Source organism: Rousettus aegyptiacus, unplaced genomic scaffold, assembly GCF_014176215.1.
Source record: "Rousettus aegyptiacus isolate mRouAeg1 unplaced genomic scaffold, mRouAeg1.p scaffold_m13_p_4, whole genome shotgun sequence".
Classification (NCBI taxonomy): domain Eukaryota; kingdom Metazoa; phylum Chordata; class Mammalia; order Chiroptera; family Pteropodidae; genus Rousettus; species Rousettus aegyptiacus.
In genome coordinates, this window is record NW_023416307.1 from 30,400,114 (window position 1) to 30,413,888 (window position 13,775).

The following is a 13,775-nucleotide window of genomic DNA, read 5'->3' on the forward strand; positions in this document are numbered from 1 at the left end:
TGGGGATACTTAGAGATGCTGGGAGCATCCAAAGACAAATTCAGCCTCCTGGATTGGCCTGCGACAAGGCATTTAAGAATGCAGGCTGGATGCTCAGAGACACCTAGTCCCAGCCCTGTCAGTAGAAAGGCACTTCACCTTTCTAGTTCTCATTTTCCTCTTCTGTAAAGGCGAGTAAAACCCTGCCTTGTAGGGTTGGTGTGAGCCTAGGTTGAAGTGATGCATGTCCAGCTCCTGTTTTATGCTAGATACTCTATGGATGATGGGAAAATGATCTAACTCCCACAACCCCTGCCCTAACTCAGCTTACATCCTCTCCTTCTCAGCTATATGCACTTGCCATTCTGCTGTCAGAACATGCCCTCTGCGCAGCTTTCCACTTATGGCTTTGCAGCAGTGGACTCTCGGCTGAAACACCTCACATCCTGGTGAATCCTGTAGTCCTTTATGCCTCAGTTCACCTTTCCCCTTCTCCAGGAATTTCCTCTTTGACCTCCCCAGGTTGGGTCAAGCCCTTCCTCAGTGCTCTAGCAGCTCATACTTAATTCCATCATGGTTCTTATTGTACCCTCAGGCAGGCCTTAACTACGTTCCTTGCAAGGCTAGTCCAGGCTCTCTGGGAGATTAAGACAGGCCCAAGCCACTCCCCTTGTTCAAAGCCCTGCATGAAAAAGAGGAGGAGGAAAGTGCACCCTATTTTAAATGTTTAAATGAAAAGTCCTAGGTACTTAACAAATATCTGCTGAGTATCAAATTAGCACTGTTGACGCAAAAAAAGACAATAATGTAAGTGTGCTATTTGCAAATGTGCTATTTGCAGACTTTTATTTGCACTACAGGCTGTTTCTTAATAGCATGCACATTTCAAATTCTGTCCCCCGTGTATACCCCAACCCGGAGGCAACTGCCAAAGAACCTCTGACCACCCAACTGGGGAGGTGGAAGCTCCTTGTGCTGGGGTTGGGGCTTCAAGAGCTGGCACGCAGAAGGGGGTCTCACTGAGCGCCGAGCTTCTTCCACTTCTGTCACCCTCCACCTGCACCCTTATGATGGGTGTCACTTCTCCCAGCTCCTCTCCCGCGGGTCCGAAGGGGCAGCTTTCGTTGGGTTTTGCCGCCCCGCCGGCAGGCGGCGCTCTCCGCCGATCTCCCGCCGGGGTCGCGACGGGGCGTGCGCGCTCAAAGGCTGCTCGGTGCAGACGCCCGCACTTCCTGGTCGAAGCGGCCCGGGTCGCAGCGGGGTCCCAGGGGCGGTGCTCGCCGCTCCCTCCCCTCCTCTGGGGAGCGCACGAGGCTGCCCAAAGCCAGGCGGGCGGCAGTGCTTACGCCCCTCCCTTGGCGATCACCTGGGGCCGAGCGCTGCAGGTGCCGATGCGGCGACCTCGTCGCGTGTTTGGTCGGGCGCCCGGCGCGTGGGACGCGGAGCGCTAGCCGGGAGCCGCCGCGCCGCAGGTGAGTCCGGGTGGTCAACGGCACCCGCCGCGCTCGCCGCTTCCCAGACGGGCGCTCTGCGCGAGGAGGGAGAGGAATCACCCTTCCAGAGATTCTGGGGCTGGGGTTTCTGTACTCCTGAAGAGGTCCTGGTCTGTGTGTTGAGGAAGAGCGGTGTTGGCTGAAAGCTACAGATGCCAAACCTGACGTTTTTGGGGAGTGGGGGGTGGGGTGGGGGTGGGTGTTGCGCAGCCTTCGCGCCTGGAGCTCTCGTGGGCTTGGGGACCAGGAGGACAGCGGATGGAACCTGGTGGCCAGGGTTGGGCGTATACTCACACCCAGACGCTCGCATCCTGTTTTCAGGGGAGATAGCTCTTAAATATTATACATATATGATTTTATAGAAGTAGATGTTTGTAATTGCCGCGCACGTGTGTTCGTTGGGGCGGACTTTGCATTCCCCCTCTCCTGGGCTTGGGGAGTTGGGGGTGGTATCTCCGCGCGCACCAGGCTGTGGGATTAAGCCCCAAGGCTTTGCAGAGCTGTTTGTGTTTGGAGACCATGGCGCCCGGGTTGGTTCCTCTATGACTAGCCTGAGCTGGTTCGAAATTCTCTCTAGATAATCTGGGACTGCCCTCGAGAACGCGTCGGCTGAAGCTCTTTTTCTCACCTAGGCAGGTGGCCTGGTACATGGCAGCAGGGCCCGCTCCCTCGCATTCCAGAGGCTACCGCGAAGAATGCGATCACTTCGCCCTACCTTCTGCAAATGATTCGGGTAAGGGGCTGGGGCTGTTGCTCAAACTCAGAGCTAAATCCCCATAGATCAGAATTGCAGAGGACCTGAATGAGTGCTTGGGTCTCAAAATTACTAATTGCCTCAAGTTAAATCGTTTCTCTTGTGGTTTTCAGACTTAACTTCTCTGGTTATAAAACAGAACAGAATTATTGAGAATTGCCCGTGAAGACAAGCCTGGCTGCTGTGAGAATCAAAGGAACTGTGGTTTAAAAGCCATTTAAGAGACATAACACTAGTAATGCAATGTGTGAGCCTTGGTTAGGTCCTGAGTTGATGAAAAACGTTTTATAAAATTGGGCCAAGAGGAAATTTGTACTGGTTATTTCATAGCATTAAGGATGTTAGTTTTATTTAGTTACTTTAGGTAATGGTATCATGATTACAGTTTTCTTTTTTTAATTCTTATCATCTTTTAGAAATACATACTAAAATTGAAATACAGGTTGAGGATTTGCTTCAAAATAATCCAGTTCGGGGGAGTATTGCTAGTGGAGTAGTGACAGGGGGCCAAGATGAAAGGAGATTGGCCATGAGTTGTTAATAATTGAAGCTGGATAAAGGGTATGGGGTATGGTATTGCTTACTTGCACTGTTGTCTCTACTTTTGTATGTTTGGCATTTTCCTTTCAAAGTACCACCACCACCTGTGAAGCTTTGTTTGGAAGGCAAGGCTTTCCACAGACCCTTAGTCTTTGTAAATTGGGTGTAAAGACTGCCTCTCCAGCCTCAGAAAGTCTTTTTTAACCTCACGGGTGCCGCTTTATTTTGCTCAGAAAGTGTAGGGTGTTTGCTGAGTGTGGCAGAGCTGAGCGGATCAAGTTGATGCAGGTGGATGCTGCATCAGCTTTTTTTGTACAAAGGGCATTAGTAAGCCTGGGGTTGAGTTGTCTCCAAACAGACCGGTTGTGTAAAATGTGTTAGCAGCTTTTCTGAACTGCCCAAATCCTTTCAAATTACACTCATCAAAAAACAAAGCTCAGAGTAATAAACACACCCATGTGCACTTAGGATTTGTGTACATTTATGGAAACATTTTATATATCAATAAAAAGTGTGTATTATAAAACAAATCATAAGATGAGTGGAAATCTACTTATTACCTGAAAGAGACTTTAAACATACACACTTAACTTTATTTATCAATGTCGTTTAAAGCTTGATTTTATAAAACACAAAAAGACATTTTTAAGAGTTCTGTATCACTGGAATTTAAACAGTAGAAATATCGATAGCTTTTTAGGTGTAAGTTACATACATTAAAATAAAATAATTGGAGTTTTTTTCAAAATATGGAAACTATACAAATGAAATAAATGACAAAAGGACCTAGTAGCAATATTTTGATATTTATGGCTTACCAGTTACTTTAGGATGTAAACAAAGATTCTGAATATTCAGACTTCTTTTGCTGTGTTTCACATTCAGATATCTCCCTATCTATATTGAGTAAAGCTGCTCGACCAAAAGGTCTGATTTAGGAAGGCATTTAGCTTTATAGCAAAACTTTTTCCCTCTATATTTACCACCTTCAAAGGAATTGACATTGTAGCGCTGATATAATGTGCTGGTTGCCTTTTGAACAGTGTGCAGAAAAATTATGTCCACCCTATGAGAAGTCAAACTGGTACCAAAAAATGGGACAATTAAGCATAGCTTGGTGAAGTATGTTAAGTTTCCCCATCTAAAAATTGACCAGTGAAATAAAACACGTGAACTATAGTTGACTTCAGGAAAAGTACATTTGAGAATTACATCATTGTTGTCATCTCATCTTAAGTCATTTACAGAGATTTTGTAGGCCACCAAGCTATTTACTTTGTGGGTTATAGTAGTGAAGGAATGAAGATGGGCTTGCTCAGAACTAGTAATGAACTGTGGTCCTGACTCTTCCCATTTTTCAAGTACAACCAAATTATTGTCTGTATATATCAGTACATCAGATGAACAGGACACTTAGGTGGCAGGAACGTGACTGTAGCTGTGATCTGTCTGACCACTGAGCGGATTTCATCTTGGATAGCCTTCTGAGACTTTTCTCTGGGTGCGCTGTCATCTTTGGCAGTCTTGTCAAACTCGATATCAAATTGCCATCTTTCAAGGACCTCACTGCGTTCAGTGTTTGAGATGACTGCCACCAGTTTCTGAACTGAACACTTGTACAACCAATCTGTCAGTTGTTCCACCACATTGTTTAGGTATTTCATGAGCTCAGGACCAGTAGTTACAAGCAACGTGAGTCCATATTTCTGCACTCGAGTAAAGGTTTCAGATGGATATCCGCCATGCCGACATAAACTGCCGTTAATGCCAAATGAGAAGAACTCGGCCACAATTTTGGCGTTCCTACGCAGGGTGGTGCCCTGCTCCCGGGAGAGCTGCAGCACCACCACCGTCCCCCCAACTTATTTTTTTTTTAATGTCCTTTTTTTTGCTTCAGGCATCATGACATGTAAATATTTAGCAAAGAATTGACTCCTAAAAAATTTCACACTATTTGTTTCTTTTCTGAGAACCCTGTTTTGAAGAAGAAGGACATGGGGAGTAATATCTTTACTGTATGCATTCAATTTGCTCGTTTTTTTCCCCTTCCTCTGGATTTATCATATAATTCTTACTCATTCTGCCATGATTAGTAATTTGGAAAAGTAATGATTGTTTTAGGGAGCTATAAAAGTTCAGTAGAGGAAAGGTAGGCATGCTTCTCAAAGATAAACCCATATTTCTTAGCAGCTTCAGTGGAACTGATTTTAAGGCCTATTTGCTTTTAAGAGAAAACAAGCCAAGTAAATGTTCTTTGTGATAGTTGAAACGTTAGACAAATTTCTTCAGACTAGACCTTGCCTAGTATAGATTTGCTAGTATAAAAGAAGTGTTAAAGATGCTTTAAAGATTCAGTTGAGGAAATGCCAAAGCATGTCTCAGTTTTCTCTCAATGTATGGAAAAATGAGAGAATGAACAAAAGTCCCCTTACAGTAGGAAAATATCATAATGAATTCATGATATTATGTAAGTGAAATTGTTTGGCTTGTGGTTCAGGTTTCTTTGTGTGAATAAAAGATATATACTTCTGTTAAGTGACTTTATTTTCTGCCTTAGTTCTCTAAAACAAGAGCATGGAGAGAGGAAGGAAATTTCCTGGCCCTTAAGTGACCAGGCAGTGACTTAATAATGTTTATTCTCCCTCAGTGTGAAGATAGTGGAATTGAACTCTGGAGAGTGGATTGCTAATAGCTATTTTAAGGAGTAACCACAAATGTGACACCATCTTCTCCTTCCATCATGTTATTTGAGGGTATAAACACATTAGAAAAGCAAATTAGTGCTCTCTTGACCTAGAAATGAGAGGAAAGTGTGTTGACAATCAGAGCAGTAACTCTTCTAATTTGTAAGCACTCTGCTTTCATCTACATCGCTTCATCCTATTCTGTGAGGTGGAGCAGCTGAGCTGGAGGATTATTTAAGTTTTTAACAGATGAGAACATCGAAATCTAAAAGAAGCTAAGTAAGACTTGCCAACTCCTTTCTTTAGCGATATGGGGGAAAGAAATTTAACATTTGTTGAGAGTTCATGGTAGTCTTTACACATATATTTTTAATTCTCACAAATGTCTCTAAGTTGGGTATTGTCAGCTTGATTTGCAAATGAAATTGTAGATAAGAGTGGCTAATAGTTTACTTGAGGTCTTGCAGCTAGTGAAAGTAGAGCCAGGATTTAAATTTAAGTCTATTGGGTTTACATTATTTCCAGCCTCTGTGCTGTTCCACACTACCTTTAGCATTCAGCAGAGCTACGCACCCAAGAGTTAGTTGGTTAATCTAGGCAAGCTGTGTTTTTATCACACTTGACTGCCCTGGTTACAACCTGGGGCCACATGGGCCACATCCAAATAACAGAGAGGTTTTATCAGGCCAGCATAGAGTTAAAAAGAAAACTGAACCAATGTTGAAAATTGGGAGGCTTCAAATATTCTAACCACAAGAATTTCCAAAGGCAGTACCGAAGCAGCCTTCTCTCTAGAGAGTAGTAGTACACTCCTTGGTCTCTACCACTCCCTAAAGTGTCCCGTGTCCTTAAGGTGGTGGACAATAGTGCTCACACTGTCGTTTCTCTTACAGCATGAGGTCTTTCTACATGTGTGTCTATCTCAAGTGTGATAACAAAAGGTAGGTTGACAGGTTCTTGTCCCTAGAAAAATGGGAAAGGGTATATTCCTTTGAGGGAACGAAGAGTCTTGTGTTCACTCTGCAGTGCTTCCATGTCAAAAAAATACAAGATATGTCATTATTTTTCTCATACCCTGTTAGCTTTATTTATTTACATAGAACTTTAGAGTTTACCACCTCTGCAGTACAACAAAAAAATGGAATACATTTGTGGGCAAGCTGCCCTGGAGAAAAAGAATGCCTCTAGAATCCCAAACCACTAATTCTGTGTGTAGGTGAAGATGCGTCTTGGAAGGTCCCCGGGGCATCCTGTGGAGATGGGGCACCAAGGAGCCCTCTTTCTTTAAGCAGCCTGATATTGGAGTCCAAATGGATCCTGAGCTTGTGCATTGGCTCTCTGTGGCTGCTCTGAGGGTTCCCAGGACTTGTGTGTGAAGCTACTCCTTATTCTTCATTCTCTGCCCAGCCCTCTCCAGCTAATCACAGGTCTGTTCCTACACACTGCCTGGATGTAGCTCTGTCTGAAAGCTCTGCAGGGGTGAGGAACCGAGGTGCTCACAGCTCAGCCTTTGAGAGCTTTCTGTGTTGCAAGTCCAAGGGTGGCCTAATTTCCTCATTTTGAAATTTTCTGTTAAGTGTCATGGGACAGATGTCACATTTGTCTATACCTGGAATTTCATTACAGTTGAAGCTTCTGTTCAGATCTTTGTTTCCTTCCCCTGGATCTGAGCATTCACAGCTCTGTGGGGTAGGGGGTCAGGGGGTGAAGAAGGGCAAGAGGAAGTTGGAACCTTGTGGAGTGGTTTTGAGGAAATGTCATATGCTGTTTTGAGGAATCTGTCACTAGAATTATCAGTCTAGTTATGTACATTGTGGTGAGGAAGAAACTTCACCTTTCAAGTTACTTTCAGCTGGTGTAATAAGTCTACATGAAACAGATTATCAAGAGAAAATAACCAAATTTAATTATATAGATACATATATGAACCCCACGTACATAAGAGAGTCAGAGACCCACATACACGAGAAGTTCAGGGACAAGAGGGAAAATGAGATATATGTGGCATCCTGAGCCAAGGATGAGGTAAGGTGCCTTGGGGCTTCAGAGGAGAGAAAGGTCATTCACAAGATGCTAAGAAGAGCAGATGTTCAGTAATTAGAAGTTCTCCCTGCCATGTAGATAAGCTATAAAATGTTATTTCTTGTAAGGTCCTCAATTTAAAATCCTTAAGGGAGAAGTAAAGGTTTCTTGTGAGCCTACAGAGTTTCAATTGCTGTCAATTCAAAATAATTAACATGCCAAAGTGTGGCATGTTGGGGAGGCTGATTCTGAATGAATCCCTTCCAGGTGCCCCAGTGAGAGAAGAAGATTAGAACAAAGGAGGGCTGCACGCGCCTCGTTTGGTTGAAAGACATAAGCTTGGAGACTGAGGTGTTCTGTAAATGCCAGGCCATTGGTTGATTGGATCCTTTCCAGGAAAGCTCTGGGATTCAGGTGTGTGGGTTCGTGTTCCCTCAGGTAGGTGATCACTCGCTCCCTGGTCAGATAGGCAGGTGGCGAGGAAAAGTGGCTGGCTGATCGATTATCTGCCAGAGCAAACAAAGGAGAGAGAATGATCCTGAGTGTGGACTCCAGCCAGATTGCTGGATTATTTCTGGTTTTTCTCCCACCTACCTGCGTAGCCTCGACTATTTTTTTTAACCACTCTGCGCCTGAGTTTTCTCCTGTGTAAAATGGAAGTACTAATAATACCTACCGTGTTGGGCTGTGAGGATTAAATGGTATGTCAGTGCCTGGCATGGAATAAGGATTTGCTGTGGATTAGCTCTTACTGTTGTTAGAACCTTGCCTCCTTCAATTTTGCCTCTATTTGTGAGGATGGAGAGGAGAGGGTCCCCATAGATTTAGAAGGAAGGCTACAGGGTGGAAATGCTTAATAGCTCTCACCTCCCTATTTTCAGGGTGAGCTGTGGGCTGCTCATCTGAGCTGCCTCGTGGCCTTAGAGAAATGTTCTCCATGACAAATGTTCACAGGGAGTTGGAGCAGCAGCAGTTTTGGATTGATGAAGAGAACTGGGCTGGAGCGGGTGGCTGTGAACCCAGGGCTTTAGGGCTGTTGTTTGGGGATTAAAATCCACACTGACTCTGGAAAAGAGATACAATCCCCTGACATTCTGTGTGGGCCCAGACTCCACCCTGTTGTGGAAGAGCAGACTGGTGTCAGTGTGGAATAGGGGTGGATATAGGAGTCCCAGCCCCATGGCTGCCACTGCTTGGCAGAAGCTTGCAGCCGACTGAGTCCTCGGTGCCTCTGCTGTCAGTTGGGGATAAGCACACCTCACCGGAATGTTGTGAAGGGCTAATAAAAATGTTATGAGCAGGCATGGGGAAGGACTGTCTGACTTGCCCTTTAAAGGTGAAATCATAGAACAAGTACACCAGCAGGTTTAAAGATGTTGATAACTAATATTTACATAGTACTTTTTATAGTTTTTAAAAGGGCTGTCTAATTGGACCTTCAACCAGGGGTGCAGGTTTTTTTGTTTGTGTTTGTTTCTTCTGCCTTTTGCTGCCTGTCAGGAGAAATATAAAAGTGAACTAAGGTTCAGGCCAGAAATGAGCCTAGAAATGAGAACCTAGGAATGGGCTATTCATTTTATTTTATCAGAGAGAGCAACACAAGTTTGTTTCCCTTGTTCCCTTAAAAAGTCATAGTGAGCAGTGATATCCTGGGGAGGGAAAGGGAGAGATTCAAAGCTGAGGTGTTCCCAGGAAGCTGAAAGCGTGCATTGTGTCCAGGGAGGCTTAATGGACGGGCAGCTGGTCCCCTCCAAGCAGTCAAGGCAGACAGAGGTCACCCCTGTTAACCGCTCCTGCACAGACCATTTATAGAAGTGCCCACTGGGGGTCAGGGAAGAGGAGAGGCCTTGGGCTTTTGGACTCCTTCCTCTTCCTGCCCAGGTCCAGACCTTTCTTCCAGTAAGATATCTAACAGCTCCACACCCCTACCCCGTCCCCCAGCTAATAAGCCCTCAAGCCTGCTCCCTTCTAACCAGCCCTTGAATGGGTTTCTTTCCACTGCCTCTGCCGTTTTCCATCGTTATTCTATTCTCCATCGCCTCCTCATCCTGCTTGGCACCTTCCCTCCTTTTAACTTATTTTATTCTGGAGAATTGAAGGAAAAGAATGTCTATGAGCTCACTATCGAAGGGTCCAAAGCCATTAACATTGTGGTGTGTTTTATCCCACTTTAGTTTTGTTTGCCTTTGTTCTTTATACATTTAATACATTTTACCATTTTATAAACATTTAATTCATTTTATGTAGCCTTTCAACATAGTTGTCATAGTGTGATTAAAGTGTGTCTTTGCATTTTTCCATGTCTTTATAAATATCATTTGTAGTGATTGCATGCTATTTCAGCCATTTTTTTAGCCCTTAATATTTGGGAAAAGTGGTTACTCTTTTTTTTTTTTTTTTTTTTTGATTTGGTAAATCATTCTAAGTTGAATGTATATAAACTTTTGATTCTGTGATATGTTTTGTCTTCATCACTGGTTCCTGGTTCCTGGTTCCTGGTATAGAGCTGTTGGTGAACCGAGTGTCTTTTGTTATTTATAATAATAAGCCCCTGTCAACCATACCTTAGTTTATGCTAATGAGGTGCTTCTTGGTTGATGGGGAGCTGGTTGCCAAGGGACCCAACCAGGTGATTAGAGAGTTGCAGCTTTCAGTCCCACCTCCTGACCTCTAAGAAGAGGAGGCATACTAGGAATTGAATTCAGTCACCAGTGGCCAATGTTTTAATCATGAAGGTGAGGGCATGGAGGTTCTGCACCCTTTCCCATACTTTGCCCTAGGCATCTCTTCCAATTGACTGTTCCTAGGTTGTATCTTTTATAATAAATCAATAAGAGTAAGTGTCAACAAAAATTTCCCCCCAAAAATCCCTCCCTCCCCCCAAAATATTAGAAAATGGAAAGACTTGATTCATGTGAAGTTTGCAAACCCGGGAGATGCAGCCTCTGGTAGAAACCAAAAGTGTGCTCCACAGAGACATAGGGAAGGCTGCCTTTTATAGAGGAAGTTCCCACACAGGTCCCCAGTTAGGTCCATTTTATGTAAATGAGGTATCCAAATTCATACAATTCTGATGGCATGAATCTTACAGTCCTGATTTGTAAGCATTATGCGTCCTGATTGAGGATATAATTGTGCAGTTCTGAGGGGATGAGGCAGGTCTCAGTTCATTGGTTGAAAGATGAAACCAAGAACTCTCGTAATGATAGTTGGCTCAGAATGGTATAAATGAGCAGGGCACAGTTTGGGAAACCAAGACTTCAGTGTGAGGTTCTGTCCGGGTATAGAAAAATACTTAGAAAGCCCCTGTCAGGAGATAGCTACTAGACTCTGATAACTTATGAAATTTGGGCCCTCAATCGATCATTAGGGGGTCCATCCCAGCAGATAAATTTCTTCTCTGGGTTCACATCAAATGAATCTTTCTTCGTGGGGCTTATGTAAAGTGTTTCCCTGAGGTTTGTGAGCAATTAAAGCAAACTATTGAACCTGAGGGTCATTGGACTCCTTGATTTATAGCTGCTTGTTAGAAGTACAGGTGACAATCTGGAACTTGTAAGTGACATCTAAAGTGGGAAGCAGTCTTCTGGGACTGAGCCTTCTACCTGTGGGGTCTGCACTAATTCTGGGTAATTAGTGTTAGAATTGATTGGTATAGAAAAACCCACACATTTTGTGTCAGAAGTGTGAGTAGAGACAATGTTTTTACATTTTGATTCCAGTTCACATTATTTGGGACAGATTCCTATAAGAATAATTATTTAATAATTATTGAATCAAAGGTTTTAAATAGTAAAAAGTTCTCTTTTCTTTCCTCTCTTCCCTTAAAATTCTTCTGACTGGTCAGATAATTCAAATGACATACAGCAGATTAATAGGAAAAAAATTAAGTTTTAATATGGGGAATTCACTTAAGCATGAAAATTCCAAAGACAGCAAGGCAAAATGAGGTATATATATGTCATTCGGAACTTAGGGATAAGTAAGGCAATTCACAGCAAGATGAAAAGAGTTATTGTTTAGTAAACAAATGTGTATTGGGTCATCTTGAAAATGGGAGAGGAGACTTTGTCAAATAGGCCTTTCTAGATTCTCCTTGTCAGTCACGCCTAGCTCATATTAAAATATAATCATCTTATGATGGTAGCTTCCTGCCTGAAGCAAGTCTTTTGAATTCTTTTAAGCAGTAAGGGAGAAGGTCGGTTTCTTCCTGAGCCTTCTGGGCCTTGATTATTTTCAGCTGAAATAATCTGCATGCCAGAGTGGCAATTCTTAGGGCAACTCGTTCAGCACCACTGGTTTTTAACCTCCCCATCCCCCATTCAGTAAGACTATCTGAGGACAAGAGCACATTCTCTCAGTAACATGGATTCAGAGATCAGCAGAATCTCTGGGAGGCAGGGGAATTCCATTATGTTCCCCTGTGAGAAGCCCTGATATATACAGTTTTTATCTTGCTTCTATAGTTTAACATTCTATGTCAGCATTTTCCAGTTCTTTAAGTTTTCTGAAAAGCTTTTTTTTTTTTTTTTCTCATGGCTGCAGGTAGTTGTCTATCTTATGACTATCATAATTCATTTGATTACTTCCCTCTTGTTAGGCATTTAAGTTGTTTTGATTCTTTTGGGTCAGGAGAGTGTTCTGTATGTTAAGTACGCCGAAGTGAGCTGCTCATGTAGTAATTATTTCATTCAACTCTGATTATTTTCTTATGATAAATTTCTGGAATGGAGGTACTGAGTCAAAAGGCATGAACATTTTAAACACTCTTTAAAATGCAGCAGGAGTGTAGGAGGTGCCCAGACACTGTACCACCCCCCTCCCCACCCCGCCCCAGCAGTGGGCAGTGTGGTCTGTAAACAGACTCTCCTGGGATGCAGCGGCCATGCCTAGTTAGTCATCACACCTCTAGCCCCGGCCTAGAGCAGACTCTAAAGTGTCTGGGGGAGTGAAGAAGTTACCAGAAAGGTAGGTAGCTAGCTGCCTGTGGTGGTGGCGTTTCCTTGCTCCTGGCCTGAGTCCCAAGTTGTAATAGATGCCGCTGATCAGGCAGCAACTTCCTTCAGGGTGTGTTTGCACAAGCTAGCCTTACCTTAATGTGGCTGGAGAGGGCTGGAGGTGGAGCAGAAAGACCTGAAGTTAATAGAGGCTTGAAATGAGGACTTACACGAGTCCTGAATCTACTGGACCTGACTGGTATCGAATTTGTTTTTGTTTCATGTCTGTGTCTGTTTTGGTATCTAACACTTTTCCTCCCACAAGCAAACCAGGAAATTCATGTTAAATAAACTTTATTCTGTAAGGTACACTCAGATTTTGATATAAAAGTGAAATATCAGCATTGTATTTGTGATTGAGCCACTGTTTGAACTTGGATGCCTAGAATATGTTTTTGGCCTTCCATAAGTATTTTTGGAGTAAATGAGTGAATGAATATACAAAGAATAAATGAGTTTGACTGTTTTATAGCATACATATGTTAAATATATATATGTGTATGTATCACATGGCATAATTAAAACATTTAAAAAAGAGTATTAAATTATTATCCAGTCATTTATATTAACTATTTGACATGTTATGATTTCAGAATTGATACACACCATATCTTCTTTGGATCTGAAAATAAATACAATTGATTGATTTCATAGTTTGTCTAGTAGTAAGTCTTGTTTTTGGCATTTTTAATCATTTAAAAACTTACTGAGGTACATATAGTAAAATACACAGATCTTAATTGTTGCATTTTGATACATGTATACACCCATGTAAAAAACATCACTGTCAAAATACAGAAGCATTTTCATGCTCCAGAAAGTTCTCTTGTGAACAGCAATCTCCCTACCCCGGAGGCAATTGCTGTTCTGATTTCTAGCACCAGAAGTGAGCTTTGCCTGTTCTTAACTTCATATAAATGGAACACAATACAATAATAGAAAAAAAGAGAACACTCTTTTATAAATGGAATATATAGTATACAATAGAACAAAAGTGTCTTCTTTTGTCAACATGTTTTTGAGATTCATGCATGTTGTGTTTTTCAGTAGTTTGTTCTTTATTAATAGCCAATATTTCATCCTTCGATTATACCACAATTTATCCATTCTCCTTGGAAGACCATTTGGATTGCTTCCAGGTTTGGCCTATTTTAAATAAAGCTGCTATGGACATTCTTGTACAAGTTCTTTAAAAAAAATTTTATCGAGATGTAGTTTATGTGCCATAAAGTCATTTCATTGTAAGTGTGCAATTCTGTGGTTTTTATAGATTTGAACAGCCATCACCACAATCTAATTTTAGAAT